This window comes from Anabrus simplex, chromosome 2, assembly GCF_040414725.1.
Source record: "Anabrus simplex isolate iqAnaSimp1 chromosome 2, ASM4041472v1, whole genome shotgun sequence".
In the NCBI taxonomy this organism is placed as follows: Eukaryota; Metazoa; Arthropoda; class Insecta; order Orthoptera; family Tettigoniidae; genus Anabrus; species Anabrus simplex.
This window is the reverse complement of record NC_090266.1, coordinates 1,028,344,905-1,028,372,373: the sequence shown is the minus strand read 5'-3', so window position 1 is coordinate 1,028,372,373 and position 27,469 is coordinate 1,028,344,905.

Here is a 27,469-nt window from a genome sequence, read left to right as displayed (position 1 = left end):
TTGCTACTAAGATTCAGCAACAAGTTTCACGCTAAAATTGAGAACGATATTTCACTTAAAGGCCATTGGCAATATTAGTATTTTTTATTGTTATATCTAATAATATTTAACGAAGAAGTGTGTTACAATGGGAGCTTATTATTTTCAAAACTTATCGATTTTTGATAAATTTGCAAAATACGACCACGAAACATGTAACGAATGTATTTACAAGATATAATTAATTAATTAATTAATTAATAACATATTATGGAGCATAATTGGGAATTAGTAAAGGAATTGGGGGGGGGGGTAGCCAGTCCTTAAAGGAAAATAAAAAGTGACACGGTAAACGGCTGAGAATAATAAACCAGACATAAAATGGCACACTAGCTGGAAAATGTTCGCCATCCCTGGACTAGGCCAAGTAACGTTAAACCAGGTCTGCGGCCAGGCGCATTGAAAGGGGTCCCAACCACGTCTTAATCACAGTTACGTTGCGAAACCCACTTTTTCGGTATTAAAAACCGGTTTGTCAGATTTGTGCCCGAATATAATACCCCTTTAATACTAAGCCCTAACTTTAGAGAGTAAAAATCCAACTGTAGCCTAGTAGAACGACCGCGGAACTCCCACCTGATAAATTATTACGGCAAAACTACATTACCTTACTTTCCCCCAGTAGACTCTGGACGAATATTATTTGAGCTAGTTCCTATCCCCGTTTTAAAAGTCCTGACCTATTTTATTACTGACTGATTACTGGACGATATGTTTCCTACCCCGGTCTAGAAAGCCAAGAATAACAGCCGAGAGAATTCGTCGTCCTGACCACACGACACCTCGTAATCTGCAGGCCTTGAGGCTGAGCAGCGGTCGCTTGGTAGGCCAAGGCCCTTCAGGGCTGTAGTGCCAGGGGGTGCATGTTTCCTACACTCCCATTAGTAGATAAGCACGTTGATACGAATGAAGGGGTTAGTGGACGTTCTTCAGTTAAGTCCGAGAGGATGGATCATGGAACTTTGGAACTGTGTTCTTCTCTCTTTCTCTCTCGCTCCTTTTTATTTTGAGTTCCTTTACGTCGCACCGACACAGATAGGTCTTATGGCGACGATGGAACAGGAAAGGGGTAGGAGTGGGAAGAAAGTGGCCGTGGCCTTAATTAAGGTACAGCCTGGTGTGAAAATGGGAAACTAAGGAAAAAACATTTTCAGGGCTGCCGACATTGGAGTTCGAACCCACTATCTTCCAAATACTGGATAGTGGCCGCACTTAAGTGATAGCAGCTATCGAGCTCTCTCTCTATATTTTGTATATTTATATAGCCTACACTCGTGTATATATATCATCGTCTTCTTAAGGCAACATCTTGTCACTGTAGCCACATCTGACGATCTTCTGCTAGCCTCTTCATGTTGCTATATGAACCACTTGCCGGTTCATCGACGGAGTTCTTGATGTATGACATCCTTGGGTCTCTTTCCCAGCACTTTACCTTTCTTCTTGCTAGGGGCTTCACGTCGCACCGACACAGATAGGTCTTATGGCGACGATGGGATAGGAAAGGCCTAGGAGTTGGAAGGAAGCGGCCGTGGCCTTAATTAAGGTACAGCCCCAGCATTTGCTGGTGTGAAAATGGGAAACCACGGAAAACCATCTTCAGGGCTGCCGATAGTGGGGTTCGAACCTACTATCTCCCGAATACTGGATACTGGCCGTCGGGAGAACAACTGAGTGGATGGAAGTTCGATTCCCACCTCAGCCAACCTCGATGTGGTTATCCGTGGTTTCACACTTCTCCTCCAGGCAAATGCCGGGATAGTACCTAACTTAAGGCCTCGGCCGCTTCCTTCCCTGTTCCTTGTCTATCTCTTCCGATCTTCCAATCCCTCCACAAAGACCCTGTTCAGCATAACAGGTGAGGCCGCCTGGGAGGGGCACTGGTCCTCCTTCCCAGTTGTATCTCCGACCCAAGGTGTCACGTTCCAGGACACTGCCCTTGAGGCGGTAGAGGTGGGATCCCTCGCTGAGTCCGAGGGTAAACCAACCCTGGAGGGTAAACAGATTAAGAAAGAAAGAAAGAAAACCTTTTTTAATGCAGCGTTTCCTTTAGTTTATACCTGAAGAATGGAAACTTGACATATTTGGTTTAATGACCTGAAATATAATAGAATATAGGAGAACTATCATGGAAAATTTGTTTACTTGAACAGCGATGAACGACCATTTCGCTCTATTAATTGACTACTTTTGCACTGTTCAAGATAAGAAATAAAATGAAGTTATAAGGATTTCATTTTTTAATTCTAAATTTTTGAAAAGATTTTATGGCAGTTTGTAAGAATATGAGGGACAGTACTAGAAATATCAATAAAGTACACTTAATTTATATCGATTATTACATTACATTTACTAGAAGAAAACGAAACATGAAGTACCTTTGTACATCCTCTGTGATTAGACAGAAGCACGGTGTCGCTGATTCAAAATGTTTAGTTATATCTGATCATTGTCTGGTTCTGTCTGGCTCCTTGGCTGAATGGTCAGCAGGTTGTTCTTCGTTTCAGAGGGCCGCGGGTTCAATTCCCGGCCGGGTCAGAGATTTTAACTTTAAATGGTTATATTCCCCCATTTCGGGGACTGGCTGTATGAAATGTTCCCAACATGCTCACACACCACACTATCCTCCACCACAATTAACACGCAGTTATCTATACACAGCAGATGTCACCCACCCTCATCGGATGGTCTGCCTTACAAGAGCTGCACCAGACTAGAAATAGCCGTACGATTTTATTTTATTTTTAAATACCGTCTCCGGTCATTCACCAGTACACTCACCCTATATCCCAAGAAATCTTATCAATTCCAGACATTTTTTTGTTTTAACGTTTGTATATTTTGTTTTGTTTTTATTCTCTGTTTTACGCCGCACCGACACAGACAGATATTATGGCGACGATCGGACAGGACATGTCTAGGGTTGGGAAGGAAGGTGCAGTCCCTGAAAGTGACTGGAGTGAAAATGGTAAACATCTGAAAATATTCTTCAATGCTGCCGACATTGGGGTTAGGATCCACTATTAGCCGAAAGCAAGCTCACCAGCTCAATAAATGAATGAATGAATGAATTAATAATATCAATCATCATTGATAGGCATTTAGGGCTGTCACCCAGGAGTCAGATTCCCTACCAACTGTTTACCTGCCGAGCTCGATAGCTCCAGTCGCTTAAGTGCGGCCAGTATCCAGTATTCGGGAGATAGTAGGTTCGAACCCCACTGTCGGCAGCCCTGAAAATGGTTTTCCGTGGTTTCCTATTTTCACACCAGGCAAATGCTGGGGCTGTACCTTAAATAAGGCCACGGCCGCTTCCTTCCCACGCCTAGCCCTTCCCTGTCCCATCGTCGCCATAAGACCTATCTGTGTCGGTGCGAGGAAAAGCAAATTGCAAAAAAAAAAAAAAAAAAAAAAAAATGCTGTTTACCTAGTATTTTCTTAAACGTTCTGAAATAACTTGGAAATTTGTCGAACACTTCACTCGATAAATTATTGCAATCCCTAATTCCCAAACCGTGCAGCCAACTCGCTCTATTGAATACTTTTATGATCATAGATACATTTCAGTACTTCGATATCGGGCGAGTTGGCCGTGCGCGTAGAGGCGCGCGGCTGTGAGCTTGCATCCGGGAGATAGTAGGTTCGAATCCCACTATCGGCAGCCCTGAAAATGGTTTTCCGTGGTTTCCCATTTTCACACCAGGCAAATGCTGGGGCTGTACCTTAATTAAGGCCACGGCCGCTTCCTTCCAACTCCTATGCCTTTCCTATCCCATCGTCGCCATAAGACCTATCTGTGTCGGCGCGACGTAAAAAGCCCCTAGCAAAAAAATAATCACATGGGTCGTATAAACACACGAACCGCTAAGCACCTGCTCGAGAATGACGAGAGATTTGCCGGAAATGTTATCAGGTTAAATTTTACGTTTTATTTGTCTTCTTCTTACTTGTACGGCATTTTCCAACACATGTGGATTTATCCCTGTTCTGTGGCCGGATGTCAACCCCATGAGGAGGAATATAATCACTAATGCGTGTTTCTGTGATGGTTGGTAATATGATGTGTTGTCTGAACATAAAGAGGACAGTGTATGCACAAACACAAACACCCAGTCCCCAAGCCAGAAGAATTAACCAGACGCGATTAAAATCCCCGACCCGGCCGGAAATTGAACCCGGGACTTTCTGAACCGAAGGTTTCAACGCCGACCATTCATCCAAGGAGTGGCAAACTAGCATACATTGAATATTGTTATATGAGCATTTTCACGTCAACAATGGTTATCGCTCCGGTGTACGAGGAGAATATTTTGTTCGCAGAACGCGTAACTGGATCACATAGCCAACACCAGAGCTCCGATTTCTTTTCAGGAAAAGTATATTTTGTTCCCAGTACTTAACTTGATCACATAGATAGCACTAGAGTTCAGATTTCCTTTTACAAGGAAATATTTTGTACGCAGATCACCTAAATAGATCACATAGCCAACAACAGAGATCAGTTTCGTTCATGGCAAATTCGAAATGAGTATTAGAAAGAGGAGTTTTACACCTAGCACCGTGTTTGAATGTTTCATTACCACACATTTTTTAATCAGCCTGGGTTGGTCACTTTTTAGGAAATTACTGTGATATTCCTTCCTCTGGCGCTCGTTCGTTAAGCTCGTCCATTTGGATCTGTTCCTTATTTATACGGAATTAACTTCGTACCTTTTCGATATAACTACAGGCGATCTAGAGAAATTCCACCGAGCTCGATAGCTGCAGTCGCTTAAGTGCGGCCAGTATCCAGTATTCGGGAGATCGTGGGTTCGAAGCCCATTGTCAGCAGCCCTGAAGTTGGTTTTCCGTGGTTTCCCATTTTCACACCAGGCAAATGCTGGGGCTGTACCTTAATTAAGGCCACGGCCGCTTCCTTCCTACTCTTAGCCCCTTCCTGCCCCATCGTCGCCATAAGACCTATCTGTGTCGGTGCGACGTAAAGCAAATAACAACAGAGAAATTCCATAGTTGTGGTGCGAATCAAGGTATTATTCGTGCAGGAATCCAAATAAACAATATTTACATCCATGTAATCTACAGGGTGCGAAGAAGCCGTGAAAGATGATAACGATGATTGTTGTTAGAAGGGGCCTAACATCTAAATCATCGGCCCAGTCGTGAAACAAACTTTTATGTGGATGGCGAAATATACAGTAAAGGGAGATATTGTAAGACACTTCATATCCCCTATTTCTCAACAGAAAACGTATTTTCTACTTCTTCATTATTAATTCCAAGTCACTGCTGTTAGCTTGTCCTCATTCTGACACTGAAACAGGATGGCCACTAGATTCGAGAGAATTATCCGAGATAGTACCTACAGCGATAACTCTGCTCCAACTTGAAGCCAGGCACGATTTAATCTGCGGGATGTGCAAGGTCTTCGTCACCAGAAGCCGCATTTATTTCTCTTCCATTATCTTCTGGCAATCATATAGACTAGAAATATTGAATTCAGAGTCCGGGATATCTGAGAAATCAATTATTTCAAGCGCTTATAGCATTTCTGTACCCTTAGCTGTTTTACTCTGCTATGAAAAATAAACTAAATAGCAAATGCTACGCTTATGGATCCGTTTATAGTCACCGTTCATCGAAAACATAAGTGAATCACACTTGTTGGGGAACTGCTCAGCGGGTCGTTTTCGAAAATTAGGAGATAATGAGCGATGCATACAGCTTACCAATCTTTCATCTATCTTACTCAAGTTTTAACTATCAAACACTGCAAAGTCGGAAATATTAACGTGCAGTACAAATAATTCTACTAATATTCATCTTTCTAGTGCAGACAGCTGACAGTCCATATTTATGGTATAAATTCCAAACTTCTATCATTCTCATTACCGTAACCTTCCATGTTAACTTTTGGTAAACTTACACCACTCGCTTCAATAAGCTACCAAATCACGGCATATAGCAGCAATTAAATAGTCCCCTGCGTAATTATCTTGAAAAAACATGTATAGTGGGGGGGGGGGGGCACTGCCACGATCTATTTAGAGTTGGCAATGCAACAGTTTAATATAAGATAGCAAAATTCGATGGGTAAAGAAAAACGACCTAACTGGGCACAAATGGGTCAATACACGACTACATACAACACACAACACTATCAACCACCGCAGAAATACGCAATAGTGAATTTATATACTTCCACATAGAATTGGCATCAGGCAGAAAGTCCGTCCGTAAAACCAGGCCAAATCCACAGAAGGTGCAGACTTCAAGGAATTGGGAACAATGCCAGGAAGAAAAATAAGTCTCCACCTCTACGTGGCTATTTTCCGTATATCCAACTGTCTTTACATACTGCCATCTAAATACTTCTGCCTTCTGTAAATCCTCACACATACACTCCAGAGCCTCACATATACACTCCCATTGTCTTTTAATGATTCCTGGTTTGTCCATGGTCGAACATATACTTCCATTTTTCACTACAACCTATATGACTGCCAATTATGCTTGCCATTATGTTATCCTTGGCTGATATTTTTGCTAAATTCAATTTCCTCATAAGTTCCTTCGATCTCTCTTTACTTCCAAACCATACCTAACTCTATTTCTTTCTAACCTACACCTCCTTCTTAACATGTTTACTTCCCTGTTATAATATAGCTGGTCTTTACCATTCCTTTCCACCTGGTTTCACACTCCTCAACGATTGCTTTAAACCCATCCCATAGGTTGCTTATAATTTTATTTACCTTTTTCCACCGTTCATAATTATTTTTTCTGTAAATTCCTTCTTGCCTCTCTTATCAATCATATGGTACTTTTACATTCATATTACTCTCCATCACATGTAAGTTATTTTAACTACAAATTCTTCCCTCTAGTTGGTTCCATCACATTCTGATTCACTTATTACGGTATCTTTCCCACATTAACTTATTTATCATTTGCTGGTCGTGATTTCTATCATTCGGATTACCGTCCATGTTAACTTTCGGTAAACTGAGACCACTCGCTTCAGTCGTATTCCTTTCTGTGTCGTTTCCCACATTTCTGAATATCTTATTAAATAACTCCGCATCAGCGTCAATGTCACCTTTTCCAGGTCTGTACACCTATTAACTTTACACCCAGAATTTCATGTTTCTCATCCTAATTTTTTCAGAGCTTACAAATTTTTCTTTCACCAGTATGAATACTCCGCGTTTTACCGTTCCTATCCTGTCTCTGCGATAAACACTCCAGTTCTGGGAGAAATTTTCCGCGTCCATAATATCACTTCTCAGCTATGATTCAATTGCTATTACAATATATATTAAACTACTTCTATTCCTTTCTTTACAATGCTTCTACAGTTTAACACTAACAATGTTATGTCATCCTTGGTTGACTTCCAGCTCCCTGTATTCTTATCACCACTTCGCAGTCCACCCTGATTCCCTGACTTTACCCCCTATAAACCTTTTAAACAAACCCCCTAAGATACGTATCACTGCGGTTCAAGTGAAGGCCATCTGAGCGCAGATCCCTATCTCGCATCCACGCATTAGGATCTACAAATCTCACTCCCACTTTCCCATACACCCACCCCATAGACTCTTGAATCCAAAGTGAAAGATAATCGTGTGATCACAAGACACTGTTAATGCTTCTACTGCACAATACGTTGACGAAAGACCACGGATAGAGTCAAAATGATCTGGAAGCCGATATCAATTAACGAGACGTCCGACTTCATGGCTAAATGGTTAGCTTGCTGGCCTTTGGTCCCAGGGCCCGGGTTCGATTCCCGGCAGGGACGGGAATGTTAGAAATAATTGGTTAATTCCTCTGGCACAGGGTTGGGCGTATGTGTCGCCTTCATTATTTCATCCTCATCACGACGCGCAGGTCGCCTACGGGAGTCAAATCAAAAGACCTGTACCAGACAATCAGAACATGTCCTCGGACACTCCCGGCACTAAAAGCCATACGCCATTTAATTTAATTTCATTTCATTTACTTGACGCCATGACCTGCCAGTCCATTGGAAAAAATTGCGTTACGCAGAGAGAGAGAGAGAGAGAGAGAGAGAGAGAGAGAGAGAGAGAGAGAGCTCCCGACCAGCTCTCACGAAACGGTTATTGGGTTCCAGCAGGACGTCTCACCCATTATTCTTCATAGCCTCTTCCTAATTGGTTGGGGTCGGAACTAGTGTGGATTAAGCTCAGTTTTACGTCCAGATGTCTTTCCTGACGCCAACTCTATGTGTACACTATTGCATGTTCCTGTGATGGTTCGTAGTGTGAAGGTTGTATTTACTGTACGTTAAAATGTGTATTAAAAGCCCTTAACACTCACATTTTTTCACGCCCATTGTGAGTGGGTGGATGGTGACTCTGTCCACACGTATTTGGCCACCTTTGACTTACTGAACTTAGATGAACAGTGGCTGAATATTTAGCCACCCAATATTAGGAAAACTGTGACAATCAGCAGTCAAAATACACTTATTCGATGCAAATTAAACCCATAAAAACTATACTAACTATACTATACTAACACAATATCAAACTCGGGAACGCTATGCTGACCATTGAGCCAAGGAGCCAGTCAGGACCTCAGGAGTCAGGAGTCAGGATAGTTCAGTGATAGTTTGATTGAAAAGCTGGCCTGATCGAGCTCGTGTCTTCATGTGTGAACCGAGGACAACACCTAATTGTAGAGGCCGTATTGGAATTAATGGCTAGGCAGACCCGCCATGCACCTCCGATTCTTTACTTTTAATGCTATCAGCTGATGATGACGATGGCGTGTGGCCTCCGGAGAGGTCTGGTTCAGGTCTTTTTTGATTTGACGTCCGTAGGCGACCTGCGCGTCGTGATGAAGATGAAATGATTATGAAGACGGCACACACACCCAGTCCCCGAGCCAGAGGAATTAACTAATTATGGTTAAAATTCCCGTCTCTGTCGGGAATCGAACCCGGGACCCCTGTGACCATAGGCCATTTAGCCATGGAGCCGGACCAAACTCGCTTCCTCGTTCCGGGATGGTGCAGCTCTTTTGAGGCACACCCCCAATGGAGGTGAGCTGCATGTAGGCTACCATTTTGACCACATACCAGCCCTCCTGCCATTCTTAAATCTCTGACAGTACCGGGAATCGAACCCGGGCCCGCAAATTTGGCAGCTAATAATGCTAACCGTTACACTACGGAGACGGTCCTATCAGCTGAAAATCATGTATTCATGCATTAGGTGAACCGACCTGCTGGAACCTGGGAAGATGCTGAATGCAGGCGCTAATGACCAGTATGTTGAAGACTCACATACACACACACACACAAAAGCGGCAGGACACCCTGGTAAATAGTTTGTAAATTTTCCTCTTTCCTACACTGCTCCAAAACATTCAACGTTGGAGGAGGAAAACACTCTGTATGAAGCTCTGATCAAGTAGAATGGGACGGAAGTTGGACTTCCTAACATCTCGATAACATAAACGTACATGGAAAGACTCTGTGCAATGTTTTCAGCTAGAGTATAATTGTGCTCGTTCCTTGTGTTTGTGTGTGTGTCATTGTATTCTCTTCTGAGATATATTTATACTATCTTTGTCCATCGTCAACATATTTCCGCCGATAACCTCTGTCCCCTCTCATTGTGCAGTTCAACGGACCAGTAGCAAATGAGTTTGTGCAATGAGCATCAGAAAATATTTCTGAGGCTGTGAGCTCGCACGGGTTGCTATGCAGGGGTCCATATCCGTACAGTGAATACAGTGTACAATATGGTTATATAATTATTTACATTTTCTTAAAAGACATGTTATTTCTTCTGTCACCTTTGTTCAAAACCCTCCGTGATTAAGAAATGGTTTACTCAAATACTTGGGGGTAAACAAGAAGGAATTCGTAGCGGTATCTATAGATTATAACAGAATAGTCTCTATTATGTTGTTGTTATTGGTTTGATGCAGCTCTTCACTCCACCCTATCCTCCCCTAATCATTTCATTTCTACGTAACTACTGAATCCTACATATGCTATAATCTGCTTGTCATATTCATATCTTGGTCTATCCCTACCGATCTTACTGCCTACACTTCCCTCAAAATCCAACAGAATAATTCCTGGGTGTCTTAACATGTGTCCTATCATTTTACCTCTTCTTTTGGTCAAATTTAGCCAAATCGATCTCCTCTCATCAATTCGACTCAGTATCACTTCATTCGTGATTCCATCCATCCATCCATCTCACCTTGAGTATTCTTCTGAAACTCCCCATTTCAAAAGTTTACATTCGCTCCCTTTCTGAGCTAGTTATGGTCCATGTTTCAATTCCATACAGTGTCACACTTCAGACGAAAGTCTTCAAAAAGATATTTCTAATTCCTATATCAATGTTCGAAGTGAGCAAATTTCTTTTCTTAAGAAAGGCCTTCCTTGATGTGCTAGTCTGCATTTTATGTCCTCCTTACTTCCGCCACCGTTAGTTATTTTACTACCCAAGTAAAAATATTCTTCTACTTACTTTAAGACTTCATTTCCTAATCTAATATTTCCTGCATCACCTGACTTCGTTCGACTGCACTCCATTACCCTTGTTTTGGACTTATTTATTTTCACCTTGTACTCCTTCCCCAGTACTCTGTCCATACCGTTCAGCAATTTCTCTAGATCTTCTGCAGACTCAGATAAAATAAATATCATCGGCAAATCTCAGGGTTTTGATTTCCCCTCCTTGGATTGTGATTTCCTTTCCAAAATCATCTTTGCTTTCCTTTACCGCCTGCCCTGTACAAACATTGAAACGGAGGGGGACAAAGTGCAGCCTTGCCTCAATCCTTTCTGGACTGCTGCTTCTTCTTATTCAGTCCTCGATTCTTATGACTGCAGACTGATTTTTATACAGATTGTAGATAATACTTCGTTCGTCCTCGGTATCTGATCACAATCACCTTCAGAATCTCAAATAACTTGGTCCAATCAAAATTATCGAATGCCTTTCTACATCAAAGAACGTCATGTATATGAGCTTGCCCTTCTTAATTCGATCCTCTATGATCAGACGTAAAGTCAGGATTGCTTCATGTGTTCCTAAATTTTTTCTAATGCCAAACTGATCTTCTCACAACTCACTTTCAACTTGTCTTTATATTATTCTGTAAATAATACGTGTTAACATTTTGGAGGCGTGAGATACTAAACTAATGGTGCTGTAGTTTTCACACTTATCAGCACCGGCTTTCTTGGAAATAGTTATAACAACATTATGTCTAAAATTGGATGGCACTTCTCTTGTATCATATATCTTACACACTAAACGGAATAACATCGCCATGCTGGTTTCTCCTATGAATATCAGTAATTCAGAGGGAATGTCATCAATTCCAGGTACCTTGTTGCTATTCAGGTCGCTCAAATCTCTGTCGAATTCAGACCTCAAAATTGGGTCAGCCATTTCATCATCATCAACAGCCTGTTCTTGTTCCAGAAATATATAATCTACTTCTTTAACTTGAGACAACTGTTGGATACGTTCCTGCCATCTTTCTGCCTTGTCTTCTTTCCGTATAAGTGGTTTTCCATCTGAACTCTGAATATTCATACACCTAGTTCCTGAAGTTTCCTTGATTTTCCTCTATGCAGCATCTGCCTTTCCTAGGACCATATAACCTTCATCATCCTTGCACTTCTCCTTCAGCCATTCGTCCTTAGCTGTCCTGCACTTTCTATCTACTTCATGTCCGGCTTCATGGCTAAATGGTTAGTGTGCTGCCCTTTGGTCAGTGGGGTCCCGGGTTCGATTCCCGGCAGGGTCGGGAATTTTAACTATCATTGGTTAATTTCGCTGGCACTGGGGCTGGGTATATGTGTTGTCCTCATCATTTTATTCTCATCACGACGCACAGGTCGCCTACGGGAGTCAAATCGAAAGACCTGCACCGGATGAGCCGAAAGTGTCTTCGGACACTCCCGGCACTAAAAGCCATACGCTATTTCATTTCATTTTTATCTACTTCATTCCTTATTCGCCTGTATTATTTTCTCCCCTCCTCATTTTTTTTTTTTTTTTTTTTTTTTTTTTGCATTACTGTATTTTCATCGTTCATCAGTCAGATCTCGTATCTCTTGAGTTATCCTTTGATTCTTTGTTGTTCTTTCCTTTCACCGAACATTTAATCAGCAGCCCTACTGACTTCATTCTTTACGACTGCGCATTCTTCCTCTACTGTGTTTCCTTCAGCCTTTTCATTTAGTCCTTGTGCATCATGTTCCTTGAAACAATCCCTCACATTCTTTCCTTTCAATTTATTTAGGTCCCATTTCCTTGCATTCCTTTCTTCAATTTCTTCAACTTCAGACGGCATTTAATGACCACCATGACCACCAAGTTGTGGTCGGAGTCCACGTCTGCTTCTGGAAAAGTTTTCCAATCGAACACCTGGTTTCTGAATCTCCGCCTAATCGTAATTAAGTCCATTTGATACATTCCAGTGTCTCAAGGTCTCGTCTACTTATACAACCGTCGTCTGTGGTGTTTGAACCAAGTATTAGCAAGGACTGAATTATGATCGATGTAGAATTCAACAAACCGACTTCCTCTTTCATTCCTTTGTCCCAGTCCGAATTCTCCTACTGCGTTATCTTCTCTTCCTTGGCCTAGCACTGCATTCCAGTCTCCAGTAACAATTTGATTCTTGTCACCTATTATATATTATATTAAATCATATATATACATATATGTATATATATATATATATAAAATAACATGTCCTGACTGACTGACTCACTGACTGACGGACTGACTGACTCACAGACTGACTGACTGACTGACTGACTGACTGACTGACTGATTCATCATCGCCGAGCCTAAACTACTGGACATAATGTAATGAAATTACGGGGATACATTTATATTAGAGTGTAGGTGCTCATTATGGGAGGGTTTTTGGATATTCCGTAGCTGAAGGGGTTAAAAGGGGGTGGTGTGAATTGTTTAAATGAATATATCTGTATCTCAAAAACTTAAAAGTTTACAGACGTAAAAATTGGCATTTGCAACCTCTTTTCAAAATAAAGAAACAAGAATTTTTTGTTTCAGGCAAATCCACTTAAGGTAAAGGTAAGGGTTATCCTGCCCGAAGGCAGGTCCGAACCTCCGCAGAGGTGTTCCTGGGCCGGAGTTTACGTGCGGTAGGGTGGGCAGTTCCTTTCCGCTCCTCCATTCCCTTACCGACCATCAACAGCGCGTGGCAACCCATCCAACTCTGACCACGCCCAATGTTGCTTAACTTCGGAGATCTCACGGGATCCGGTGTTTGAACACGGCTACAGCCGTTGGCAATCCAATTAAGGGGGTGGAAAAATGTGAGACGTTGTTTAAATACCTTTTATGAGGATACAATATCTCGAAAACTGAAGATGTTACAGGCATGAAAATTGGTAACTTATTTGGAATCTCCTTTAAAAATAAAGAAACACGTATTTTTCGGTTTTGGGAAAATCCAGTTAATGGGGGGTGAGTCCGGCCCCGCGGTGTAGGAGGCAACGCGTCCGCCTGTCACCCGGCGGCCCCGAGTTCGATTCCCGGCCGGGTCAGGGGTTCTTAATTGTAAATGATTAATATTTCTGGTCTGGGGACTGGGTGTTTGTGTCGTCCTTAACGTTCCTTTCCTCACATTCAACACTCTACACTTCCGCAATTACACTTACACCCAGGTTCCTATCATGTGGTGAAAGAAGTGGTAAAAGATCTACAGAGGTCGACGCCAGGAACAAAACTCATTTTACAAAAAAATGTGGGGTGAACAGGAGTAGCAAAGAGGGTGAATTTTTAGAAGGACTAGGCCTATATCTTCAGTATATCTCTATATCTAACATAAGTAACATATTACGGACGTAAAAACTGGTATTTGGAATCTCCTGCAAAAGTAAAGAGACATACAGGGTAGACGATTTTTTTCTAAAAATTCACTTACGGGGAACTAAAACAGGGGGTGAATCTTTAGAATGAGCATATCTACAGTATATCTCAAGAACTTGACATGTTACACAAGTGAAAACTGGTATTTTTAATCTTTCAAAAATAAGAAACTTGTATTTTTTTGTTTTCGGAAAAATCACTTGTGGGGGGGGATAGAAGAACTGAAAAGTGGGTTGAATTATTTTATTAGGATACTGATATCTCAAAAACTGAAGATGTTACAGATGTAAAAATTGGTGAATGGAAGGTCCTTTAAAAATAAAGAAGCGTATTCTTTGTTTCTGGAAAGGCCACTTATGCGGGGATGAAAATAATTAGTTAAATTAGTTGTATGTGACTACTTAGAACACAAAAACTAAAGATGTTGCACACGTGAACATTGGTATTTGGAATCTCGTTTAAAAGTAAAAGTAAAGTAGCACATATTCCTCTGATTTCGGAAGAATTGATATATTAATTGAATTATTTGTATGAGGATACGTATATCTTATGAAAACTAAAGTTGATACGGACGTGAAAATTGGTATTTGGAATCTCCTATAAAATAAGGAAACGCGGATTTTAGAGGGAAAGTAAACTTGCGGGAGGGGCAGAAAATGAGTTGAATTCCTTTTATGAGGACACCTATCTCAAAAACTGATGTTACAGTCGTGATAATTGGTATTTTGAAGCTCGTTTATAAATAAAGAAACACGTATTTTTTGTTTCCAGAAAATTCATTTAAGGGGGGAGGGTGAAAGAAAGTGAAAAGTTGAATTCTTTTTATCTGGATACTTATATCTTAAAAACTGAAGGTTACAGACGTGAAATTTGGTATTTGGAATATACTTTAAAAATAAAGAAACACGCATTTTTGGAAGTGGGGTCAACTTAACGGGAGTGGAGTGAAAAAATAGTTGAATTCTTTTCGTGAGGATACTTATATCTCCAAAACTAAAGATGCCACAAACGTGAAAATTGGTATTTGGAATCTCCTTTAAAAATACACGAACACCTATTTCGTATTCTTTTGTTTTCGGAAAAGGCACTTAACGGGGGTGAAAAGAAGTTAAAAATGAATTGAATTTTTTATGAGGATGCTTATATCTAAAAAAACACCGGATCCCGTGAGATCTACGACGTTAAGCAACATTGGGCGTGGTAAGGAGATGAATGGGTTGCCACGCGCTGTTGGTTGTGGGGTAAGGGAATGGAGGAGCGGAAAGGAACTGGCCACCCTACCGCACGTATACTCCGGCTCAGGAACACCTCTGCGGAGGTTCGGATCTGCCTTCGGGCAGAATAAACCTTACCTTATATCTCAAAAACTGAAGATGTTGCAGACGCAAAAATTGGTATGGTATTTATAATCTCCTTTAAAAGTAAAGCAACATGTTTTTTTTTCGGAAAATGGGAAGGACTGATGAAGGGGTTGAATTCTTTTTAGGGGGATTCTTATAGCCTATCTCAAAAACTGAATATGTTACGACGTGGAAATAGATATTTTGAATCTCCTTTAAAAATAAACATTTTTTTCGATTTGAGAGGAGACTGTTTCTCACATGTACAGTTCTATGTTGCATGGTCATCTTAGCCCCAAAAGGCAATAACACAAACGTGGTGTACAAAGAGTTTCCGGGGTAAATGAAACTCAATTTGTCGGTGAGTGTTTATACTTTAGGGATTTTCAGATAATGTCTTAGTACAGTACCAAGGAACGATTACTTTTATCATTTCACGAAATCCACGCGAGAAGCCGCGGAAAACTGATAGTCTCTTCATATATTCTTTCGATTTCTTCATCATCTGCTGAACTAGTAGGCACATAGACCAGCACTATTTTGATGGGCATTGGCGTGGTGTCTATCTTGAAAACAATAATTCGTTCACTATGCTAGTCGTAGCTTAAGGTAAATCCGGGACAGATGCCGCCCCGGTAGAGATGCCGCATACACTGTAGCTAAAGGTTCCCATCGTTACAGCTAGATGGCAATATGTGTGGTTTTTCAGTTTCTAAGGAAGAACTACTGTCTGCGAGTGTGACGAAATTTGCTCGTATATTACGCCAATCATAGCCGATATCATGAGGCGAGTACATGTTTCCTCCTGACAAAGTTTTTGCGTGTGTTAATTTATTGTATATTAAGTTGGCTTCAAATGCTTAAATCAGACGTTTTTAGTACAGTAGACGTCAGAAACATAACTGTAGTTGAGAGTAAGCTAATTTTGGGCCATGATAGCCTTGAGGTATGAAAACAGGAGGGTGCGGCGTCTCTCCCTGATAGTTGGCCTTCGGGCTGAGCAGCGGTCGCTGTGCAGGCCAGAGCCATTTCAAGGGTGTTAAGTGCCGTGGGGTTTTGTATAACACAGTGAAGAATCCATTGCACATGCACATTTATAGTAAATCGAAATTAAAACATGATTTTAATGTTGTAAATTATCAGATAGATTTTTTTCCATTGAATGATTATATTATGTGGATATAATTGTCTTGTAGTACGTTCTAGTGTTCGGTTATATTAAAGTTGAAGAAATTGGCTTAAATTTGATTTTGTTATTAATTATTTTACTCGCGGCATCTCTCCCGAGCAAAGTCGGCATCTATACCGGGATCCAGGGAGAGACGCCGCAGATGCAACAATTCCTTTGTTCACTCCTTTCTCCCATTTACTTTCAATTGCCAATATTTTGTTCATCCCTGATCAAATGTACATGTTTTCAAATTATGCTCGATGAATTTGCAAAAATTTTTAAAGTAAATATACCGAGATATAACAAAAGACATAAAAAGTGCGGCAACTCTTATTTTCTTATTCATTATTAAACCAAATTCTGCATTTCCCCAATTTGATTTTGTGTTGTTAATTCTGTAGTCGCCTGACCAAAAATCCTGCTCTTCTTGTCAACGTACTAACCAACAAAATCGACTTTAGTCTATCCATCTCCCTTTTCAAATTCTCTAACCTACCACAACGATTAAAACTTCTAACATACCACCCTCCGACTCACAGAATGTCAGTATCCGTCTCCCTATTGACTGCCCTCTCTCGTGTAGTCCCCACCCGGAGATCCGAATGGGGGACTGTATTACCTCCGGAATACATTAGCCAGGAGGAAACCATCATCAGTACATCATCCATATAGAGAGAGCTGCATGTCCTTGGGAGTTAGTTACGGCTGTAATTTCCCGTTGCTTTGAGCCGTGTAGCTGTATCAACACAGCTAAGCCTTGCTGTGTATTATTAAAAGGCCATATCAGTCAATCATCTAGACTGCCACCCGTGCAACTTCCGAAAGTTTGCTACACCCTATCGATGAACCATTTTTTAGGTTGGTCTCTCGAAAGATACCCATCCGATATGGTTGCATCTGCGGCTCGGCCATCTGATTTATTGGGACGAGGAAGCCCCCCTCCCACGCGGCAAGGTCACATGGTTTGCAGGGAAGGATCTCTATTATATAAAGCCAGAAGGCTAACTGACTGACTCACATACATTAATGTTTACCCCCTTCCAGATGGGGTAGAAACTTGAAATTAGGCAAAAATTCCAAAAAGTCACATTTTAAATTTTTACCGCTCTCTCAAACAAAATGGCTGACGCAAACTTCCGTGTGCACCAGAAAATTGAAAGTTGGAAAACGTTTTGCTCTTGGCCGGCAACCGACTGAGAAATTCCAAATACTGCCAGTGTTTAACGTTTTACCTCCGAAAAACATTGAAATGTGTAGGCAATTTTCATGACGGTGCAGACCATGGTTTCGAGGTATTTTGTGGCTAAACGGTAAGTCGTATCGGAAAAACGGACAACACATTCGGTACACATCATGAAGAGATCTACAACTTTGGAACTATGACTTTTAGTCGTATTTCCTTCCCTTATGCCGTAAGGTAGTTCTGCGTTTACCGATTTTACGCTAATTTTGTACATATTCCATAACTAATTTTACTGATTGGCACACTTATGAGATTGATATCATGAAATTTGATCAAATGAAAAACCACACATTTTCTCACTTTTAAGCCAACGGCCGTAGCCGTGTTGAAACACCGGATCCCGTAAGATGTCCGAAGTTAAGCAACATTGGGCGTGGTCAGGAGCTGGATGGGTTGCCACGCGCTGTTGGTGGGGGGTAAGGGAATGGAGGAGCGGAAAGGAACTGACCACCCTACCGCAAGTAAACTCCGGCTCAGGAATACCTCTGCGGAGGTTCGGACCTGCCTTCGGGCAGAACAACCCCTTACCTTACCTTCTCACTTTTAACGAACAGGGACTACGCTGCCGATCTAACAGTCCAAAGTTCCAGAGCTGGAATGATCAAAGCCACAGATAACCGTGATCCGTGAACACCCTTCTTCCTTTCTCGGCAGGGAGGGGACGAATAGTGGAGACTCCCACGGCATAAACTATGCCCTTCTACTAATCTGTTTCCTAGGAGTACCCGATGAGTCGGAAAATTTTAATTCACTACACTGGTGGCGGAAAAATCTATCTGACTTGGAGACAGATTTTTCCTCGAAGCAAGAGGAGAAGCCCACTCTTCACTGCTAGTTTGGAATAAAATGAATGTAGAATTTAATAAAAGTAAAGAGGAAGAAGCTTTAATTAAGAAGCGGCTCTTTTCAGGGTCGAATTTTGAGTTATTTAGTGAATTGTGGTGCTATAATTTGGAATAGGCCTAAATTGTTATTCTATACCAGGCCATACTACTACTACTACTACTACTAATAAGTGAGCCTCTGCCTTAAGTATGCACACTGCTCATTCAAAACAGCGCTTCAGATTAGGGATCATATAGCTGGAATACTATGATGAACCTGTGTGTTACGTACCAGCTGTATCAGAAAATGTATGAACCAGAGGAATGACATGCTAAAGAAGAAATTTTTCTAACTCCACAGCTATTTCCCGCTAATATTCAGTCAGGCTGTTATACTCGGTACGCAGCAGTAATCCCATCTGTCGGAGTTGAGAGGCAGCATAAGAGACAAAGAACATCACATCAAACAATGGTCAATGTAATGTTACTGTTGATCAATGCTATGCGCTTTTGATATTTAGGTCTTCACATTTAGTTTTCTTCCGACTCTGAAATACCACTCTTACCATAGTCGGTACGGTAAAACTGATTAAAACATAAATGATTGGAAATTGTATTCCCTATAACTTTTGTTATGTAATACTTTTCGATAGTACCAATAACATAGGTATTTAAAAATTACATTTTAGGCGCCTTCCCCTAAACTACAATTCCATCCAGGGTGAATAAATTTGTTTATACCTTAGACTGTTGTTTCTCATTCTCCAACTTTGCATACCGATTTTCATTAAATTCTCTTTAGCCGTTTTCTAGTGATGCGTGTACAGATAGACAAACAGGCAGACAGACAGAAATGAGGGAAAAGTAAAAAGTGCATTTCCTTGTTACTGTGTATATGACCGATACAGAAATACTATTCTTTTCAAATTCTGAGCAATGTACAGACAAAACTCGTTTTTATATATATAGATGAATTAATTCAAACTGGCTGGACGTTTCCACACGGTGACACTTAAGACCTGGCTTTTCACCTCGTTTCCCGGTCAAGAAAGCCAATAATACCGGCCGAGAGAATTCGTCGTGCTGACCACACGTCACCTCATAATCTGAAGGCGGTCGCTTGGCAGGCCGAGGCCCTTCGGGGCTGTTGCGCCATGGGGTTTGGTTTTTTTTTTCACCTCGTTGACCATTATACCATTGCCTGTTGTTTATCTTACAACATTATAGAGTTATTTTTACAGTCGCTCGCAATGCTGTAACTTATTTATTACTCTATACAGAATAACAACAACCGCAAAAAACCTTATCTGTGACTCCGGTTCTTTACTGATACCATATCCGAGGGCTGTAAATGCAGCAGTGGAAGTACTGATAGAACGCGATATTTAATGAACTAATAAGTACAATCGCATTCCATTCCTTCAATGTAGAAGTCTGTTACCTTTTTCCAAATATCGGGAAGCCATTGGGATCGTTGGCAAGGCTATCTATGATGATGGCAGCGGCGGAGCGCCGTACTGAGTGGAGTACAGATGCAAGCAAGCAAATCGGCGGCCTCGGAGGGGTTCCTTCAACTTCCGAAAAAGATCGAAGTCACAAGGACCCATGTCTTGTGAGTAAGACCTCCCAATGCTTCCTTGGCAATAAGAGCTTGACAATGTTTGCGACATGACGACGTGCGTTGTCATGCAACACAATAGGGCGATCGTCTCGCAATACATGTGGGCGTTTGCGCCGCATAGACGGACGTATATGTCGCTCCTCCAGGCAAATGCCGGGATGGTATCTAACATAAGGCCACGACCGCTTCCTTCCCTCTTCCTTGTCTATCCCCTCTGACCTTCCCTTCGCCCCACAAGACTCCTGTTCAGCGTAGCAGGTGAGGCCGTCTGGACGAGAAACTGGTTCTCCTCGTCAGTTTAATCCCCGACCCAAAGTCTCACGCTCCAGGACATAAGGCGGTAGATTCCGAGGGAAAAACCAACCCTCGAAAGTAAACGGATTAAGAAAGTAAAGAAAGAAATAAACTTGGCGGGGAGTTGTAACTCTCGGAAGACATGGGCAGGCCATGTTATTAATAACGTTTTACTTACTTGCCGTCCGGCTTCTTGGTTGAATGGTCAGCGTAGTGGCGTTCAGTTCCCTGCTGGGTCTCAGATTTTAATCTTAAATGATGTCTTTCCTTGACTCGGGGCAGAGTTTTTGTGCTCTTCCCAACATTCCAGCAACTCATGCAACACACACAAGACTCCACAACAACACGCAGTTCCCTACACACGGAGGTCTGCCTTACAAGGGCTGCATCAGGATAGCGTTAACCACACGAAATTAAATTCTAGCTTATTTATTGTATGTGATTCATTTACATTTCAATGCTGTGTTGTCCCTCTATGAGACTACTATCCTTCTTGGTCCCGGCAATGACTTCACACTTGACTTGGCAAAGTAATCACAAGAAACGACTTCCTTGTTGTAGTGGACTTTTGACAACCGACTAATCTCCAGGGAAAATCCAGTGCTGTGTATATGAGCTTGTTTGCTAAGCTTTGGCATATATATAAAAGCACAAGGAGAAACCGGTACATCATTACACTTTTTATCTCAAAGAGAGAAACTCATCTTTTTCTCCTTTTCTTGCTACTCGTTTAACATCGCACTAACACATCGAAGGTTTTCGGCGACGAAAGGATGGGAAAGAGCTAGGATTAGGAAGGTAACGGTCGTAGCATTAATTAAGGTACAAATCCTACCATTATCTGGTGTGAAAAAGGGAAACCACGGAAAACAACACTCAGGGCTGCCGATGGTGGGATTAGAACCCACCATATCCCTATTTCAAGCTCACAGGTGCGCGCACCTAACCGTGCGGCCAACTCGCTCGATAGAGGCTCATCTAATTCCTCATTTGACAAAGGAATTTTCATGGCATTACTTGCAACGAAGTTAAATGAGTTCCCCGTTGTAGGACGCTACCTCCAAATCAGTGATCTTGTTTTTGCAATTGTCGGTTGATAATGACAGGTTACTATGGACATAAGGTTTTTTTTTTAAATTAGGGACGTTTTACATCGTTGTAGATAATCTCGTGCAATCTATGCGTGAATGAATGATACCGTTTCAGATAACCTCTATTAGTATACAATCTGGTTCTGTGAAAATGTAAGTTATTTCGGCTAGAAAAGGTAAAGAAAACGTAGTTTTGAGAGAGTTATCAAAAGGCCGGTAATTTTGTAGTTTAACGTGACTGTAGATATCGTGATACGTAGGTGCTTTGAAAAGTTCTCGGAATGTACTAGAATTAAGTATCTTACCTCGGTGGAACTGCTTTCATTTTTCAACATAGTCTCCCTGTAGACTAATGCATTTGGTCCAGCGATGTTCCAATTCCTTGATCCAATCTCGAAAATGAGATTCCTCCAGGACTGCAAAATACCTCTCCAATTCGGCTGTCAGTTCTTCCCTTGTAGAAAATCTCCATCTACCGAGGAAAATTTTCAGCTTGGGGAATAAATGAAAGTCTGATAGTGCCAAATCAGGTGAATAAGGTGGATGTGGCAACAATTCGTACCCCAGTTCATGGAGTTTTGCCATGGCAATAACACTTGTGTGCGGCGGAGCGTTGTCCTGATGAAAGATGACCGTTTTCCTTGCCAAACCAGGCCTTGTTTCGCGTATCTTTTCCTGTAGTTGGTCTAGGAGGTTTGCATAGTATTTCCCCGTAATTGTTTGGCCAGTAGGAAGATAATCTATCAGCAGAATGCCTTTTGCATCCCAGAAAACTGAGGCCATGACCTTTCCGGACGAGCGCACTGCCTTTGCTTTCTTTGGTGGTGGTGAAACAGCATGTTTCCACTGCTTTGACTGCGGTTTTGTCTCTGGGGTATAGTAGTGGACCCAAGTTTCATTTGTAGTCACAAACCGGCGCAAAAAATGTTGTTGGTTGCACTGTAAACGGGCCAGACTTTGTTCGGACATTCCCAATCTGGTGCGTTTATTGTCCAATGTCAAGAGCCGCGGCACCCATCTTGCGGTTAATTTTTTCATACCCAATTCTTCGGTTAAAATATAATATACCCATTCAGAAGACATCCCTACAACTTCAGCAATCTCCCGCACTTTCAGTCGACGATCCTCCATGACCATTTTATGCACTTTTGCCATAAATTCTGGGGTCGTAACACTTTTTGGCCGTCCACTACGCGGATCATCATCCAAGCTCTCCCGACCAAATTTAAACTCGCTGGTCCACTTGGCAACAGTTGAAAATGAAGGAGCAGAGTTCCCCAGTGTGTTCTGAAAGTCGACATGTATTTCCTTTGCTTTCATACCTTTCTTTACAAAGTATTTAATCACTGCTCGAATCTCAGTTTTTTCCATTGTCACAAATCACTACGCGGGAACAACAACAAAGAGTCGTCACTACCAAACTCCTGCAGCTAGAGATCTGACGCGCCACGTGTTCACTCACAAAGGATGTTATTGCGCGGCAACCTCGTTGCTCTAGCACTGACATCTAGCGGTGATTCCGAGAACTTTTCAAGCCATCCTCGTATAAACTTTGGTTGAACTCTACTTGTGCATAGAATCCGAACCACAGTGGCCTGACTAATATTTCAAAATTCGACATACATTGACTGAGATTCGGACGGCAACTATTTTTGTAAAAAAATACACCATCCCAGAATTTGCCGAAATAGAAAGAAGGACCGATGTCGGCATTCGAACCAAACTGACTTTCGTACCGCTGAATTACAATGGCAGCCACATACAAGTGAATTGTTGAAACTTACACCTTACGCGATCTATTCACAACAACGAACGTTTGAAGCTATGCCTTTCACCTTGAAATACTGTATTTGAATATCAATTCTAACATTCGTTTGATAACCCTACCTCTGCTTAATATCCAAGTTCCTACATCTCTTCTGCAAACCATTCTCATTTATTTAGAACAAATGGCCCTATCATAAACAGTGATTTATGCGCGCAGCTTCATCGAGCGTGTTTATCTCTCCTTTACGAACACTAATCCGCGTGTTGCAACTCATTCTTGCTGCGTTCGTTTCCTTCAGATATCCGGCAGCGCCAGTACCCGCTGATTAAAATTATTATTATTATTATTATTATTATTATTATTATTATTATTATTATTATTATTAACAAATGTATCGCAATTGGAAAATAACCCGGTGGTAGTGATCACTTACAGTAGTGTGATAATGAAGTAAAGTTAAAACATAATTACAAGAGTACAACAAGCAATTCTATGGAAAGAAAACATTACAAGAAACACTACCAGTTTAACATTCTAAATCCAGCATCATCATATACAATATTCCGCACCCATAAGGCGCATCACAAGTGTACAATACATATACAATATACAATGGTAATTTATGCCTCGCTAACTGACTGAAAGCTGTCTTACTTAATGGTCGATGACTTCAATATTAGGCCCCTTGAAATAAAGAATTACCAATTCCTTCTTTACCACTAGTCCAGAAAGAACTTTCTCAATCCTAAAACTACCAGATAATACTGTATTCTCAAACACATTGAGTGCATGAAGGTGATGACCACATCTTTGCCAACAAAAACACTGCTAACTACAGTGGTCTACGAGGTAGTCTGGTCAAATCCCACTGTCGGCAGGCCTGAAGATTGTTTTTCGTGTTTTCCCATTTTTATTCCAGACAAATGCTGAGGCTGTACATTAATTACGGCCACAGCCACTTCCTTCCCACTCCTAGCTGTTTTCCTCTCCCACTGTCGCCATAAGACCTATCTGTGCCGGCGCGATGTAAAGCAAGTATTTTTTTTTTTTTTTTTTTTTTTAACCTGTCCCTCCGCATACACCACCACATGCATTACTGAATGCTTCAGGCTACAGCCACAAATCAATGAACACATCTCATGTCCTGACAGAGGACCCTGCAGGAAACCCACCGTAACCCATCAGGGTCTTCTTCTAACACTCCAAGGTTGGTTTCACCCTCGGACTCAGCGAGGGATCACACCTCTACCTCCTCAAGGGCAGTGTCCTGGAGCGTGAGAGATTGGGTCGGGGGATACAACTAGGGAGGATGACCAGCACATCGCCAAGCCGGCCTCATCTGCTATGCTGAACAGGGGCCTTGTGGGGTATGGGAAGATTGGATAGGATAGACAAGGAAGAGGGAAGGAAGCGGCCGTGGCCTTAAGTTATGTACCATCCCGGCATTTGCCTGGAGGAGAAATGGGAAACCACGGAAAATCACTTCGAGGATGGCTGAGGTGGGAATCGAACCCACCTCTATTCAGTTGACCTCCTGAGGTTGAGTGGATCCCGTTCCAGCCATCGCACCACTTTTAAAATTGCGCGGTAGAGGCGGGAATCGAGCCCGGGCCTCTGGGGTGGCACCTAATCACGCTAAAAACTACACAACAGAGGCAGGCATTATTATTATTATTATTATTATTATTATTATTATTATTATTATTATTATTATTATTATTATTATTATTATTAACTCGGCTATGAAGGGTAAGAAAAGTAGTGGAATGCCAAGGCGGTGATGGTTAGACTCGGTTTTTACTCATTTAATGATAAGAGGTGTGGAAGTAAATGAGGCCACAGAGCTTGGTACAGAGAACTGTAGAGGTACTTAGTTAATTCACATAGGCTCGCAGACTGAACGCTGGAAGATACAACAGTAAATATTGAGTATATATATATATGTGTGTGTGTGTGTGTGTGTGTGTGTGTGTGTGTGTGTGTGTGTGTGTGTGTAGGAACGTATGCATTTAAGAAAAGTAAATTCGTGTTCTCGTCCCGAGGTGCCAGCTCTTTTCAGGCACATCCCCCAATGGAGGAAGGCTACATGTAGTCTACAACTTTTAACCACATACCAGCCCTCCTATCAAACTTAAATTTCCGGCAGTAAGCCGTACCGATAACAGAACCCGGGCTTCCGAGGACTGAAGCTAACAGCGATAACCGTTACGCTACGGAAGTGCACGTCCGTAAGATTATTATTATTATTATTATTATTATTATTATTATTATTATTATTATTATTATTATTATTATTATTATTATAACTCGGGTTTCCGTCAACGGTGGGAGTGAAATGAGCTTGAACAGAAAAGGGTGCCCCTGGGGCCTTAATTAAGGTATAATTGCGGTATTTATCTGATGTGAAAATGAGGAAAAAAGCATCCAGCAGCTGGCGTTATAATATACCATCATTGTAATAATAATAAGTAGTTTTTTTTAAATGCTTTACGTCGCACCGACACAGTTAGGTCTTATGGCGACGATGGGACAGGAATGAGCTAGAAGTTGGAAAGAAGCGGCCGTGGCCTTATTCAAGGTACAGCCCCAGCATTTGCCTGGTGCGAAAATAGGAAACCACGGAAAACCATCTTCAGGGCTGCCTACAGTGGGGCTCGAACCCACTATCTCCCGAATACTGGATACTGGCCGCATTTAAGCGATTGCAGCTATGGAGCTCGGTAGTAGTAGCAGTAGTAGTAGTAGTAGCGTCCGACTTCTTGGCAGAATGGTCGAGGTAGTGTCTTTCGTTTTAGAGGATCCTGGGTTCGATTCCATGTCGGCTCGGGTATTTTAACTTCATCTAGTTAATTCCTCTAGCTATAGGGCTGGGTGTTTTTGTTCATCTTAATAAACATCTTCTCTTACATTATAAGCCACCATGGAAGCACGTAATAGTGACTACATCCCTCCATGTAGGATTGGCTTCTAGAAAGGACGTAATAATGGGCTAAATCTGGAAAATCTGGCAAAAAGTCCGAAAAAAGAAGATTAATAGTAGAATAACTACTGTAGCTTTTAAGAGACGCCAGAGTGCTGCAATTTTGCTTTAGAAATGAGTGCTTCAACTTGCGAGGAAATTTACCGAATTGGGTCTCACGGATTTAAGACAACTTACTTGCGCTAGGATTCGAATCATAGAAGACAAGTGATTAATCAGTCAAGCAAGAGTTTATGACTATAGGCTTAATGACCTAGAATAAGGCGCCCCAACTTCAGGTACATGGTTTTCCTTCGCTCCCGCATTCCCCCTTCTGCACCTGCTAATGCTGGCTATGGCCGTTACCTTCCCAGTTAACAACAAACATACACACAACACTACAGACACCACAACCATACAGGATATCAGATTCCATACGAGGCTCTGTAGATCTTGATGTCCCAAGCTACTTGTACGCAGCTAACTGCGAAGAGTGAACAATCTCGAAGATAGGCGGCAGTTAGAATAGTACCTGGCGGTAGAGCCTCTCTGATACATTAGTTATTGCCTTTCATCAGCATTTCACACACGCTAGCCATTCTCTTTCTACCCGTGCTCTACTTTACTCACTTCTTCCGTCTGCAGCAATGAAAGGGAATATCAAATGGCAATGTTCTATTCTAAGCATTGTCACAAGGATCCGGATGCTGGAGCAGGCGGATATGTGACATATGTCTCCTCGCTGAGGACTCAGTGACGTTCGTTGAACAAAAACTCAGAGGGAATGTTTTACTATCCTTATGAGTGCGAACTGCCTGACCTACAACGAGAAGAATTTCGTGAAAAGGAACAAGTACCTTCAAGTCATTGTTTTGACGGGGTAGAAAATGTAGTCATGTATGTCGTATTCTTCACGTCTACCTACTGTTTCGGAATACGTAGTAGACTGAATATAGAGCAAACTATTTTACTTTCAAATATCATGGTTACGTACTCCTAGTCATTTCTGGGAATGCAAATGACGCCGAAGTTCACTCAGTCCACAACAGGATATGTACCAGGTTAATGCCTGGGTTACGGAGGCCTCGGGTTCGATTTCCGCCCAGTCCAGGAATTTGAATTCTGGACGAAATCCAAGCCATACGACTGAAGATATTGTCACGCAGACCACGTGACTATCCGATATCTACAAGGCATCCGCCTGGGCAG